Below are 14,345 nucleotides of genomic sequence, written 5' to 3' on the forward strand. Positions count from 1 at the left end.
AAGTAGTAAAGCTCCTGATAGTTACAGCCTCCGGCCATCCTGGTTCCCCTGGATCGACCAAGACGAATGCCAGGGTACTAACTTCGGAAATAATGTGGCTGAATTTCTTTCCCATCTTCACCCTGTCCGGGGCCTTGGGCCACATCTGTAGTGGCCTCACCGTCGACGTGACAATAAAGCCTGGTCTTTGTTCTTTCCTTGTTATTTGTATTTTACATTACTTCGAATCTTAGAAGGAAGTATACCAGCGCTTTCCTTGTTTCACAATGACAACAACACGCCGATGTATCCTTCAACTACAGGCGAAATTGAGGTCGCGTTTCGCCCTGCAGTGCAAGATTAAAGCTATACGCACTTGAGGGAGCGTAGTCCCTGATGCGTGTGTGTAGAATGCAGTGACCATAACGCCGGTTCCAGTCCACAATTTGACACGCTATGCTGTTGTTAATTAACTCTTCTTTATCGATGAGGTCATTGCATGAGAGGCCAACATAACACGCGATTAACTACTAATCAAAAAAGTAGCTTGTTACGTTTCTAATTGTTTCTTCATTACTTATAATTGGTGAAGTGACTGTAACCAGTTAGTTGATAGGTTCCTCGAAATATTCATCGCAGATCGTAACATTTAGCACATCTACAATGAATAAGCTCATATATTACAGAACAGAAGTTCTTTAAGTGTCCTAACGAAGTGATCTTTTCAAACAGATGTCTGCCATTTACTTACTGCACATGAAGTAAGCAGAATAATGAAATCAAGAAATAAATACACTCCTGGAAATTGAAATAAGAACACCGTGAATTCATTGTCCCAGGAAGGGGAAACTTTATTGACACATTCCTGGGGTCAGATACATCACATGATCACACTGACAGAACCACAGGCACGTAGACACAGGCAACAGAGCATGCACAATGTCGGCACTAGTACAGTGTGTATCCACCTTTCGCAGCAATGCAGGCTGCTATTCTCCCATGGAGACGATCGTAGAGATGCTGGATGTAGTCCTGTGGAATGGCTTGCCATGCCATTTCCACCTGGCGCCTCAGTTGGACCAGCGTTCGTGCTGGACGTGCAGACCGCGTGAGACGACGCTTCATCCAGTCCCAAACATGCTCAATGGGGGACAGATCCGGAGATCTTGCTGGCCAGGGTAGTTGACTTACACCTTCTAGAGCACGTTGGGTGGCACGCGATACATGCGGACGTGCATTGTCCTGTTGGAACAGCAAGATCCCTTGCCAGTCTAGGAATGGTAGAACGATGGGTTCGATGACGGTTTGGATGCACCGTGCACTATTCAGTGTCCCCTCGACGATCACCAGTGGTGTACGGCCAGTGTAGGAGATCGCTCCCCACACCATGATGCCGGGTGTTGGCCCTGTGTGCCTCGGTCGTATGCAGTCCTGATTGTGGCGCTCACCTGCACGGCGCCAAACACGCATACGACCATCATTGGCACCAAGGCAGAAGCGACTCTCATCGCTGAAGACGACACGTCTCCATTCGTCCCTCCATTCACGCCTGTCGCGACACCACTGGAGGCGGGCTGCACGATGTTGGGGCGTGAGCGGAAGACGGCCTAACGGTGTGCGGGACCGCAGCCCAGCTTCATGGAGACGGTTGCGAATGGTCCTCGCCGATACCCCAGGAGCAACAGTGTCCCTAATTTGCTGGGAAGTGGCGGTGCGGTCCCCTACGGCACTGCGTAGGATCCTACGGTCTTGGCGTGCATCCGTGCGTCGCTGCGGTCCGGTCCCAGGTCGACGGGCACGTGCACCTTCCGCCGACCACTGGCGACAACATCGATGTACTGTGGAGACCTCACGCCCCACGTGTTGAGCAATTCGGCGGTACGTCCACCCGGCCTCCCGCATGCCCACTATACGCCCTCGCTCAAAGTCCGTCAACTGCACATACGGTTCACGTCCACGCTGTCGCGGCATGCTACCAGTGTTAAAGACTGCGATGGAGCTCCGTATGCCACGGCAAACTGGCTGACACTGACGGCGGCGGTGCACAAATGCTGCGCAGCTAGCGCCATTCGACGGCCAACACCGCGGTTCCTGGTGTGTCCGCTGTGCCGTGCGTGTGATCATTGCTTGTACAGCCCTCTCGCAGTGTCCGGAGCAAGTATGGTGGGTCTGACACACCGGTGTCAATGTGTTCTTTTTTCCATTTCCAGGAGTGTAGCTTAATTACAGAGCAGCGCTGTAAGTTAGGATTAGAACTCAGAAAACTGTTTCAGAGTTCAAAATAGTCACACACATTCAGAACTTACTGCCTGATCACATACTCACCTATCCACAGGCAATGCGGACACGCACTCAGAGATGTTAATGGGCGTCAGTTTGTTGCAGAAAAGGGACTGCGTCAATTTCTCACGTTCCAGTTAATTCATCTACTGAAGCAAGTATCGTCGTCGTTTGCCACCAACTCTCGTTTCGCAAATAACTAGCTGATTTTTTTTTTAATATCACGTCAGAAGAAAAACAGCTTCCAATTGAGTCGGAGTAATCAGTACTTCGGTGATCGACAATCATCGTAAACCTGTTACATTACGACCGTCATGAAAAAATTGATACGCCTAGCCTGTAAACTGTTAACTACAAGCGCAAAACCTGACCGGCCCTCCTTTGGTTAGTTCAAATTTTAGCTATAGTGTGGTGTTCGCATAGGGAGTAGACAGTCATTCCCTCCTTAGTCGTGGAACGTGGCTTGTAGACAGTCCATGTTGCTCAGCAAATTAATCCGAAAACGATCAGTTTCGTATGTGTGACGAGCAGTTAAATGGGAGTGCAATTCGTGTGCACCGGAAAAGAATATAGTGTTGATGTGGGTATGCGTAATTTTATCAACCAAAGTGCAGTTCTCAACATGTTGTATTTACTGCTGTTGAATGTTTTCTGATGTCATTCATACACCTTCCATTAGATCGTCGTTTAATACATTGTTTTGTATGCATCTATGTAGGCAGTATATTAATTTTTTAGAATGAATACGGACAAAGTCACACAAATATTTTCTGCAATGTGCCACTCTTTATAACTTACTGGTCACGTGTACGGTAGTTTTCATAAAGATTCGTCCCATTTTTTCACCCTCCCCCACCTCCCCTTTCTGTCTGCCTCGTTGTTGTCTGTCTGCCTCGTTGTTGTCTGTCTGCCTCGTTGTTGTCTGTCTGCCTCGTTGTTGTCTGTCTGCCTCGTTGTTGTCTGTCTGCCTCGTTGTTGTCTGTCTGCCTCGTTGTTGTCTGTCTGCCTCGTTGTTGTCTGTCTGCCTCGTTGTTGTCTGTCTGCCTCGTTGTTGTCTGTCTGCCTCGTTGTTGTCTGTCTGCCTCGTTGTTGTCTGTCTGCCTCGTTGTTGTCTGTCTGCCTCGTTGTTGTCTGTCTGCCTCGTTGTTGTCTGTCTGCCTCGTTGTTGTCTGTCTGCCTCGTTGTTGTCTGTCTGCCTCGTTGTTGTCTGTCTGCCTCGTTGTTGTCTGTCTGCCTCGTTGTTGTCTGTCTGCCTCGTTGTTGTCTGTCTGCCTCGTTGTTGTCTGTCTGCCTCGTTGTTGTCTGTCTGCCTCGTTGTTGTCTGTCTGCCTCGTTGTTGTCTGTCTGCCTCGTTGTTGTCTGTCTGCCTCGTTGTTGTCTGTCTGCCTCGTTGTTGTCTGTCTGCCTCGTTGTTGTCTGTCTGCCTCGTTGTTGTCTGTCTGCCTCGTTGTTGTCTGTCTGCCTCGTTGTTGTCTGTCTGCCTCGTTGTTGTCTGTCTGCCTCGTTGTTGTCTGTCTGCCTCGTTGTTGTCTGTCTGCCTCGTTGTTGTCTGTCTGCCTCGTTGTTGTCTGTCTGCCTCGTTGTTGTCTGTCTGCCTCGTTGTTGTCTGTCTGCCTCGTTGTTGTCTGTCTGCCTCGTTGTTGTCTGTCTGCCTCGTTGTTGTCTGTCTGCCTCGTTGTTGTCTGTCTGCCTCGTTGTTGTCTGTCTGCCTCGTTGTTGTCTGTCTGCCTCGTTGTTGTCTGTCTGCCTCGTTGTTGTCTGTCTGCCTCGTTGTTGTCTGTCTGCCTCGTTGTTGTCTGTCTGCCTCGTTGTTGTCTGTCTGCCTCGTTGTTGTCTGTCTGCCTCGTTGTTGTCTGTCTGCCTCGTTGTTGTCTGTCTGCCTCGTTGTTGTCTGTCTGCCTCGTTGTTGTCTGTCTGCCTCGTTGTTGTCTGTCTGCCTCGTTGTTGTCTGTCTGCCTCGTTGTTGTCTGTCTGCCTCGTTGTTGTCTGTCTGCCTCGTTGTTGTCTGTCTGCCTCGTTGTTGTCTGTCTGCCTCGTTGTTGTCTGTCTGCCTCGTTGTTGTCTGTCTGCCTCGTTGTTGTCTGTCTGCCTCGTTGTTGTCTGTCTGCCTCGTTGTTGTCTGTCTGCCTCGTTGTTGTCTGTCTGCCTCGTTGTTGTCTGTCTGCCTCGTTGTTGTCTGTCTGCCTCGTTGTTGTCTGTCTGCCTCGTTGTTGTCTGTCTGCCTCGTTGTTGTCTGTCTGCCTCGTTGTTGTCTGTCTGCCTCGTTGTTGTCTGTCTGCCTCGTTGTTGTCTGTCTGCCTCGTTGTTGTCTGTCTGCCTCGTTGTTGTCTGTCTGCCTCGTTGTTGTCTGTCTGCCTCGTTGTTGTCTGTCTGCCTCGTTGTTGTCTGTCTGCCTCGTTGTTGTCTGTCTGCCTCGTTGTTGTCTGTCTGCCTCGTTGTTGTCTGTCTGCCTCGTTGTTGTCTGTCTGCCTCGTTGTTGTCTGTCTGCCTCGTTGTTGTCTGTCTGCCTCGTTGTTGTCTGTCTGCCTCGTTGTTGTCTGTCTGCCTCGTTGTTGTCTGTCTGCCTCGTTGTTGTCTGTCTGCCTCGTTGTTGTCTGTCTGCCTCGTTGTTGTCTGTCTGCCTCGTTGTTGTCTGTCTGCCTCGTTGTTGTCTGTCTGCCTCGTTGTTGTCTGTCTGCCTCGTTGTTGTCTGTCTGCCTCGTTGTTGTCTGTCTGCCTCGTTGTTGTCTGTCTGCCTCGTTGTTGTCTGTCTGCCTCGTTGTTGTCTGTCTGCCTCGTTGTTGTCTGTCTGCCTCGTTGTTGTCTGTCTGCCTCGTTGTTGTCTGTCTGCCTCGTTGTTGTCTGTCTGCCTCGTTGTTGTCTGTCTGCCTCGTTGTTGTCTGTCTGCCTCGTTGTTGTCTGTCTGCCTCGTTGTTGTCTGTCTGCCTCGTTGTTGTCTGTCTGCCTCGTTGTTGTCTGTCTGCCTCGTTGTTGTCTGTCTGCCTCGTTGTTGTCTGTCTGCCTCGTTGTTGTCTGTCTGCCTCGTTGTTGTCTGTCTGCCTCGTTGTTGTCTGTCTGCCTCGTTGTTGTCTGTCTGCCTCGTTGTTGTCTGTCTGCCTCGTTGTTGTCTGTCTGCCTCGTTGTTGTCTGTCTGCCTCGTTGTTGTCTGTCTGCCTCGTTGTTGTCTGTCTGCCTCGTTGTTGTCTGTCTGCCTCGTTGTTGTCTGTCTGCCTCGTTGTTGTCTGTCTGCCTCGTTGTTGTCTGTCTGCCTCGTTGTTGTCTGTCTGCCTCGTTGTTGTCTGTCTGCCTCGTTGTTGTCTGTCTGCCTCGTTGTTGTCTGTCTGCCTCGTTGTTGTCTGTCTGCCTCGTTGTTGTCTGTCTGCCTCGTTGTTGTCTGTCTGCCTCGTTGTTGTCTGTCTGCCTCGTTGTTGTCTGTCTGCCTCGTTGTTGTCTGTCTGCCTCGTTGTTGTCTGTCTGCCTCGTTGTTGTCTGTCTGCCTCGTTGTTGTCTGTCTGCCTCGTTGTTGTCTGTCTGCCTCGTTGTTGTCTGTCTGCCTCGTTGTTGTCTGTCTGCCTCGTTGTTGTCTGTCTGCCTCGTTGTTGTCTGTCTGCCTCGTTGTTGTCTGTCTGCCTCGTTGTTGTCTGTCTGCCTCGTTGTTGTCTGTCTGCCTCGTTGTTGTCTGTCTGCCTCGTTGTTGTCTGTCTGCCTCGTTGTTGTCTGTCTGCCTCGTTGTTGTCTGTCTGCCTCGTTGTTGTCTGTCTGCCTCGTTGTTGTCTGTCTGCCTCGTTGTTGTCTGCCTGCCTCGTTGTTGTCTGCCTGCCTCGTTGTTGTCTGCCTGCCTCGTTGTTGTCTGCCTGCCTCGTTGTTGTCTGCCTGCCTCGTTGTTGTCTGCCTGCCTCGTTGTTGTCTGCCTGCCTCGTTGTTGTCTGCCTGCCTCGTTGTTGTCTGCCTGCCTCGTTGTTGTCTGCCTGCCTCGTTGTTGTCTGCCTGCCTCGTTGTTGTCTGCCTGCCTCGTTGTTGTCTGCCTGCCTCGTTGTTGTCTGCCTGCCTCGTTGTTGTCTGCCTGCCTCGTTGTTGTCTGCCTGCCTCGTTGTTGTCTGCCTGCCTCGTTGTTGTCTGCCTGCCTCGTTGTTGCCTGCCTGCCTCGTTGTTGTCTGCCTGCCTCGTTGTTGTCTGCCTGCCTCGTTGTTGTCTGCCTGCCTCGTTGTTGTCTGCCTGCCTCGTTGTTGTCTGCCTGCCTCGTTGTTGTCTGCCTGCCTCGTTGTTGTCTGCCTGCCTCGTTGTTGTCTGCCTGCCTCGTTGTTGTCTGCCTGCCTCGTTGTTGTCTGCCTGCCTCGTTGTTGTCTGCCTGCCTCGTTGTTGTCTGCCTGCCTCGTTGTTGTCTGCCTGCCTCGTTGTTGTCTGCCTGCCTCGTTGTTGTCTGCCTGCCTCGTTGTTGTCTGCCTGCCTCGTTGTTGTCTGCCTGCCTCGTTGTTGTCTGCCTGCCTCGTTGTTGTCTGCCTGCCTCGTTGTTGTCTGCCTGCCTCGTTGTTGTCTGCCTGCCTCGTTGTTGTCTGCCTGCCTCGTTGTTGTCTGCCTGCCTCGTTGTTGTCTGCCTGCCTCGTTGTTGTCTGCCTGCCTCGTTGTTGTCTGCCTGCCTCGTTGTTGTCTGCCTGCCTCGTTGTTGTCTGCCTGCCTCGTTGTTGTCCGCCTGCCTCGTTGTTGTCCGCCTGCCTCGTTGTTGTCCGCCTGCCTCGTTGTTGTCCGCCTGCCTCGTTGTTGTCCGCCTGCCTCGTTGTTGTCCGCCTGCCTCGTTGTTGTCCGCCTGCCTCGTTGTTGTCCGCCTGCCTCGTTGTTGTCCGCCTGCCTCGTTGTTGTCCGCCTGCCTCGTTGTTGTCCGCCTGCCTCGTTGTTGTCCGCCTGCCTCGTTGTTGTCCGCCTGCCTCGTTGTTGTCCGCCTGCCTCGTTGTTGTCCGCCTGCCTCGTTGTTGTCCGCCTGCCTCGTTGTTGTCTGCCTGCCTCGTTGTTGTCTGCCTGCCTCGTTGTTGTCTGCCTGCCTCGTTGTTGTCTGCCTGCCTCGTTGTTGTCTGCCTGCCTCGTTGTTGTCTGCCTGCCTCGTTGTTGTCTGCCTGCCTCGTTGTTGTCTGCCTGCCTCGTTGTTGTCTGCCTGCCTCGTTGTTGTCTGCCTGCCTCGTTGTTGTCTGCCTGCCTCGTTGTTGTCTGCCTGCCTCGTTGTTGTCTGCCTGCCTCGTTGTTGTCTGCCTGCCTCGTTGTTGTCTGCCTGCCTCGTTGTTGTCTGCCTGCCTCGTTGTTGTCTGCCTGCCTCGTTGTTGTCTGCCTGCCTCGTTGTTGTCTGCCTGCCTCGTTGTTGTCTGCCTGCCTCGTTGTTGTCTGCCTGCCTCGTTGTTGTCTGCCTGCCTCGTTGTTGTCCCCGCTCCCTCTCAAAACCTTCTGTGATCTCTCTCCCCCTTCCCTCCCCCCCTCCCTCCCTCCCCTATCAGTCGGACCTGGTAAGGATCCCAGATAGATGACAAATACTCAAGATCGCTCGAACAAGCGCTTTGTATGTCATTCCCTTTGTGGATGAGTTAAATTTCCTTAAGACTCTTCCTTAGAATCTCCAGTCTGGTGTTTGCGTTTGATACGAGGGCAAATTAAGGTCTTAGGCCTACTTTTTTACTAGGCAAAGTTAGATACCATACATAGAGCCAGTGAGACATACACATCCTATTCTACACACCTTACACTATTTTTCTACATAGTCCCCACACTGGTCACACATTTGTCCCATTGGAGCACGAAATTTGAGATACCTCTGCGCTAGAATTCGTCTGGCTGACTACGGAACCACTGTCGGACTGCTGTCTTGGCTTCGTCACTTGTGAATCGCTGTCCTGCCAGGAACTTCTTCAGCTGCCCGAAAACTTGGAAATCACTAAAGGCGGGGTCTGGACTGTACGGTGGGTGGCCCAAAATCTCCCCGTGAAATGCCCGGGGCTTTTTCGGCATTTCTGATCGCCACATGTGGTCTCAGATTGTCGTGGAGCGGAATCACGTTGTCCACATCGAGAACCCCTCGGCGCCTTCGCTTGATGGCAACCCGCAGACGTGACAGTGTGGAACAATAATTATCGGCATTGACATTTGTACCTTGTGGCGGTCCACGGCTATTCCAGAAATCCGTTGACATTTTTCCGACAGATGTCGCTGAATGCAATTTTTTTGTCACCGGCGAACCGGGATGTTTCCACACCATGCTCTGCTGCTTGGATTCCGGCGTGAAATGCACTATCCGCGTTTCATCGCCAGTAACAATGCGGTCCAGGAAACTTTCACCCTCCTTGGAGTGCTGTTCCAGATGGTTCAGTAAAGACACCATTTGTTTGCCTTTCATCATGTCATCCAGCTGCTTAGGCACCCACCGGTATGAAACCTTCCGGTACTCTAAGGCCCCGTTAACGATGTCGTAAGCACTACTATACGATTTTCCAAGCTCCCGGGAAATGGCCGTGATGTGCACACGCCGATTTGCTTTCACAATTGTATCCACGGGAAATGGTGCCGTGACCGACGAAGGCGGCCTCCCCGACTGCTCATTGTCATGCAAGACTTCACGGTCTTTGTCGAACTCACACCACCACAACCTCGCAGTTCTCAAAGCGAGACAGTTTTCCCCATATGTGGGCTGCGTTTCCCTGTAGATCTCGATGGGCGTTCGTCCCTCGGTCCATAGAAAACGAATAACATTTCGTTGCTCTAACGCCGTGTACATGTGAAGCACAACCGCCATCTTTAACAACTAACAGCCGCACGAACCAAGAAAGGTCCAACGCTGGTAATGGATATGTTGACTTCGCATTTACAGCCGTAATTTGGCTTAAAAATGGGGGGGGGGGGCGCAAGCACTTTCTGATTTGTCATTTTACTACTAGATTCCACATAAGGGTGCTCTAGACAGTTACTGCAAGATACCTTATGGTAAATGGTTTTCAGCAATATGTCGTCAGTTGTGTAATTGTTCAGTACTAGATTTATTTTCCTATGTATGCGCAATAAGATACAGTTATTGACGTTCAGGATCATCTGCCAAAGCCTTCACCATTTATCTATCTTGTACGAGATCAGACAATTTCTTTCCCCTTATTGTCCATCTGAGCTTGACTCCCATCTCTAGCGACGAACTTTTGGATGGGGCGTTTCTCTAGGTTCGCATGAGCAGTTGCCAGCGGGCTCGTGCGCATGCGCAGAGCTGAATTCGCATATGAGCAGTGCCTTCCTCCCACTTCTGACTACCCAAGCGTGGCTGTTTGCTGTGTGAGCTGTAGCAGCAAGTAGCCAGATGCTACCCGGAAAAATTTTTCCGGCGCGCCCAAGCTGCCAGATTCGCACATGCGCAAAGCAAGCTGAGTTATAGTGGGGAGGGGGGGGGGGGGGAGGGTCCTTCCCCACGTGACCCGTGTATGTTTCGTGTCTTCCTAATATTGCTGGTCTCTTCGTTTACAGCTCCCACGTCAAATGAAATCAAAACAGATTTCTGTGGCCGGGAGCCATCAAGTGAAGTAATATACATTCTCATAACCATGAAAGACCAAAATAAGTTGCTAGTTTCAATTTTCTGATTCTATACTATTTCCACGATATTAGCAATCAACCATTAATGTCTTAAAGAAGCTATTTCTGTCTGTTTTGTAGAGAAATTTGCTTCTATTAATTTTTTTCCTCTGAGTCAGTTAATTTGAAACTAAGTGTTTCATTCCGCACTGTTGGCTACTTTAAACTTCGTTCAATCTCAAGTGCAAATTTTCTTTTTCTGGGACAAATGACATTATATCATAATAAAGAACCAAACATGAGAATACACTACTGGGCCTCCGAGAAAATTATCACGAAAACCACATGAAAAGCTGAATATCAGGTACTTCAGAGTGCATCTGGACATAGAAATGTGCAATTAGAGCAGAATGAAGCATTTTAGTATGGTTCATGAAATTCCTATGCTGGTTGGAGTAGACTCTGATGTCCTGTTCCTTTTATGACACTGTAAGATCTCTTAATGCTACATACGTACGAACATACGTAAACATTCACTTGAAGCTAAGTAGGCAAATTTGGTCAGTTGTTTAACTAAATATTTTGTTTCAAATATGACAGCTGTAGCAGAATTTTACAAATCTGCCTTCTGTGAAAGTGTTTTTCGATCACAAGGCACTTGTCTAGTACTTAAATTCATAGAAAGCCATTCTATGGTAAATTGTAGACTGGCAGCATACCGTGTTTTATCGTTTAAACTCAGCACATGGCTTCATATTTAATCCTAGAGTAGAATATAAACTGTCAGTTGTACAGTTTCTTTGCATCACAGACAACCTTGTTAATTTTTTGCACATTTTGAAATAGTCACGAAATTTATTGTCCTTTATTCTTACTAGCTTTCTGCAGTGCTGTGTGGATGTAAACCTGTTGGAAATGCTACATAACAATATTGCAGAGTACGAATTTAAAAAAAGAAATTAAATTTAAAAAAATCTGTCATTCACCCCATAGCAAAATGTTATGGTACTTCGAGCTGTGGAGTCTAATTTTGAAATGATATTTTGCCAAGAACTGCTTCCTTATTCGAATCCTTTATCTGGGTGGGATATGATAAAGCAATTGCTCTACGTACAACTCTGTATGTCCTCTCAACAACATGCCGCAGGGCTGCACATGGTCACGTGATGCCCCACCACGCACGAAATTCCACCAGAAATGCGACGAAAAGCGTATGAGCAGAGCAAGCACCAAGCACGGGCTGCCTACGTCATCGTAGCTGCGCATGAGCAGTACACCTGTTGTCTGGCGCTGTCTGGTAACTGCTCAAACGAACCTTCTGTAACCTTCCTTCTTTCCTCCGTTTCGAACGCGAGCGGCCGACCAAAGCAGCCGAGAGCAGCAGCTGCCGGCGCGCCGCCCACGCCGCGGCTCCGTCATTCGGCCGAGTCCCCTGGGACGGTGGATGGTATCTGGTTCCGGCGGCTGTCCGACTCCCCCGCCGCTTCCTTCCTGTTAGTTCGAGCCACGGGATGGACGTTTGCCCTGTCTGTGGCCCACCGGACGTGTCGTTCAGTGGGTGCGCCCACAGGTCTCAGAGGAGCAATCTGCTCCACCCAGTACTTACAAAAACAAGGGACTTGTTCGGTTTACAAGGGATGTCCTGTTGCAACCAGTCCACTTCCTGGTAGTCAAAGTATCCTCGTTTTCACTGAGCGATACGGCCGTATAGCCAACTTGTGAGGAGACACAACTTTCATCATGGATCGTGGCACGACCCAATGGCGCGCCGTGATGGTCTACTCAACAGCGAAGCCTCTTGGTCCGAACAGGAATTCTGTGTCCCAGTTGTATTTAGAAGCTTTACACACCACTGTGATTAGGATGGTGAAGCTATTAGATTGCGTTACTCTTTGCTCACTGACTCGAAAAATGTACATGACGTTCCTCAACAAAATGGATGAAACGATACGCGGAATAACAATAGGTGCATTTTGCGAAGGCACTGTCTGGACATTCCTCACAATCACAATGCTGAGTTGTAAAATAAAGTGCCACTTGACTCACATTCTTAAATTCAGCATCATGTGCGGGGAGTGTTGCACCTAGCAGCTTGTTCAAATGGCTCTGAACACTATGGGACTTAAAATCTGTCACCAGTCCCCCCGAACTTAGAACTACCTAAACCTAACTGACCTAAGGACATCACACACATCCATGCCTGAGGCAGGATACGAACCTGCGACCGTAGCAGTCGCGCCGTTCCAGACTGAAGCGCCTAGAACCGCTCGGCCACCGCGGCCGGCCCAGCGGCTTGTCAGGAATATTAAAACATACGCTGATACACAGGAAGCACACAGCTGGTTATGAATAACAGAATGCATGGTCATTATGAAAATTCTGTTTCTTAATTACGTGTCGAAGTCATTACAGAGGATCATTATAGCGTCTATTATCCTTCGTGCATATATTTTAAATTGCTGGAAGAAAGACACATCCAAAGGCTGTATATGTTTTGTTGTTTTTGGCGGAATGATAAAGCATTAAGTATCTTCACCCGCAAATGAATCATTTACTATTATTGTGTCCTTACGAGCAGTCCAAGAATCAGAAAGTAGTAAACGCTTTTGGCCAACGGCCTTGCCGCAGTGGTAACACCGGTTCCCGTCAGGTCACCGAAGTTAAGCGCTGTCGGGCTTGGCTAGCACTCGAGTGGTTGACCATCCGGTCTGCCGAGCGCTGTTGGCGAACGGGGTGTACTCAGCCCTTGTGAGGCCATTTGAGGAGCTTCTTGATTCAGAAGTAGCGGCTCCAGTCAGGGTGTGCTGACCGCACGCCCCTCCATATCCGTACCCAGTGACCCCTATAGGCCGAGGATGATACGGCGGCCACTGAGTACTTTTTGGGTCTTCCGAGACCTGTTCGGACGGAGTTTAGTATTTTTAGTAGAAGCTTTTGGGTATTCGCGACATCATTATCAACATTCAGGAAGAAGGATTTTAATTTTTTTAAACATTTTCCCACCTTTTCTAGCCTCCAAATGTACTTTTGGTGGAAGATTATCGTCAGTAGCCATTTAACTTTCGCGCCAAAGGTTTTTCTTGAAGAGAAATGCAGTTTTTTGTTAGGTGCCCATTGACTGAAAGTCCAACATTTGTTTCAAAAGTTGTACTGTGTGCAGAATGGACCGGGGGCACTGCTGAATTCTTCCAAACACCTTGACCGGTTTGTCTGGAGTAGTTGTTGCAACAATGCTCTTTCTAAAGTCGGGTAGATCAAAGGTAAAATCCGCATGGCGTCAAATAATGTGTGAACATGGAGGTCATGCAAAACGACTTGTTGATTCTTCCCCCTCATTTAGATAGTGTCGTGCCAGAAGTTCATAATTAAATCCACTTTCATCAGTGCTCCAAATGCAGTGTGGCTGTATCTGCAAAACTGCAGTTTTCTGGTTTACTGCTTCGACAAAACGAGCCCCAGAGTGATGAAGAATATCTCGGTCTTCCTGTACATATCTGGCTGTCATGAAAAGCGTCATGTGTCTACGGCATATTTTTTATTCTTTCTTGAGACGTGCTAGAAACGCTGCAGAACATTAAACTTTTGTTTGGCTAATTTCTCTTGCCTTTTGCGCTGCCCAGTGTTTCAGGTGCCAGAAATGGACACATTTTCCTTCATGCCTTACTGTACCAAACTGGGTGAAATGTATTGTTTTATCTCTAGTTCTTTGATTGGCTTGTTTCCTCGAAATGGGTGATTACCTCTCTTTTCTCCACATAATCAAATATTTCTTTGATGTTAGGTATGATTTAGTATATGAATGTGTCTACGATGATGGGCTTTAGGTCGCAACTTCACGTGTAAGTGTATGATAATCCTCATAAATACGTTAGACGTTCGTCGGAAAATTTTGTTAAAATAACAGTATTGGATTTCTTTCCTGGTGAGCGTTCATACTCACCAGAACTCTTAGCTTCTCTGAGGAATACTGTTTGCGCCACTTCCACTAGCATTACGATCTTGAACACTATTAATCGCGTTATTGTCCATAAGTCGTTTTCTTCATCCACTGTCCTTCCAGTGTAACTTGAGTTGAGCAGTCAAATGAATCTTCGTGCTTCTGAAAAAGAAAAGCCACCAAAAACAGTGCGAATGTGTCATCAACTTGTGCTGCACAGTATCCCGTTGGATAAAGCTTTCTTAACTAGGATGCTATAATGTTTAAAATATTCCAGACATTGTTTCGTTAATTTTTGCTGTATTGAAACGCGAATACTAAACAGGTCAGCTCCTTACCCCTGGACCTCCAAAATTTCCAGTACTATTCTGTACAAACCAAGCGAAACACAATCACACGCCGTCGCAGGCGTGGTTAGAAATGTGAGATGGTCTGTGTACAAATGATTCCCGGCCGGGGTGGCCGAGCGGTTCTAGGCGCTACAGTCTGGAACCGCGCGACCGCTACTTTCGCAGGTTCGAATCCTGACTCGGGTATGGATGTGTGTGATGTCCTTAGGTTAGTTAGGTTTAAGTAGTTCTAAGTTCTAGGGGACTTGATGACCTTAGAAGTAAAGTCCCATAGTGCTCAGAGCCATTTG

The 14,345-nt window shown here is 49.0% G+C and overlaps 1 protein-coding gene and 1 pseudogene across 6 annotated transcripts in view; both read left to right on the plus strand.

Moving 5' to 3' along the window:
- Positions 1-14,345, plus strand: part of LOC126198831 (vascular endothelial growth factor receptor kdr-like) — a 609,899-nt gene that overhangs the window by 304,444 nt on the left and 291,110 nt on the right. The gene's annotated exons all lie outside the window — the stretch shown is intronic.
- Positions 12,378-12,495, plus strand: LOC126199885 (5S ribosomal RNA; annotated as a pseudogene).

This window comes from Schistocerca nitens, chromosome 8 (genome assembly GCF_023898315.1).
Source record: "Schistocerca nitens isolate TAMUIC-IGC-003100 chromosome 8, iqSchNite1.1, whole genome shotgun sequence".
Taxonomy (NCBI): Eukaryota; Metazoa; Arthropoda; class Insecta; order Orthoptera; family Acrididae; genus Schistocerca; species Schistocerca nitens.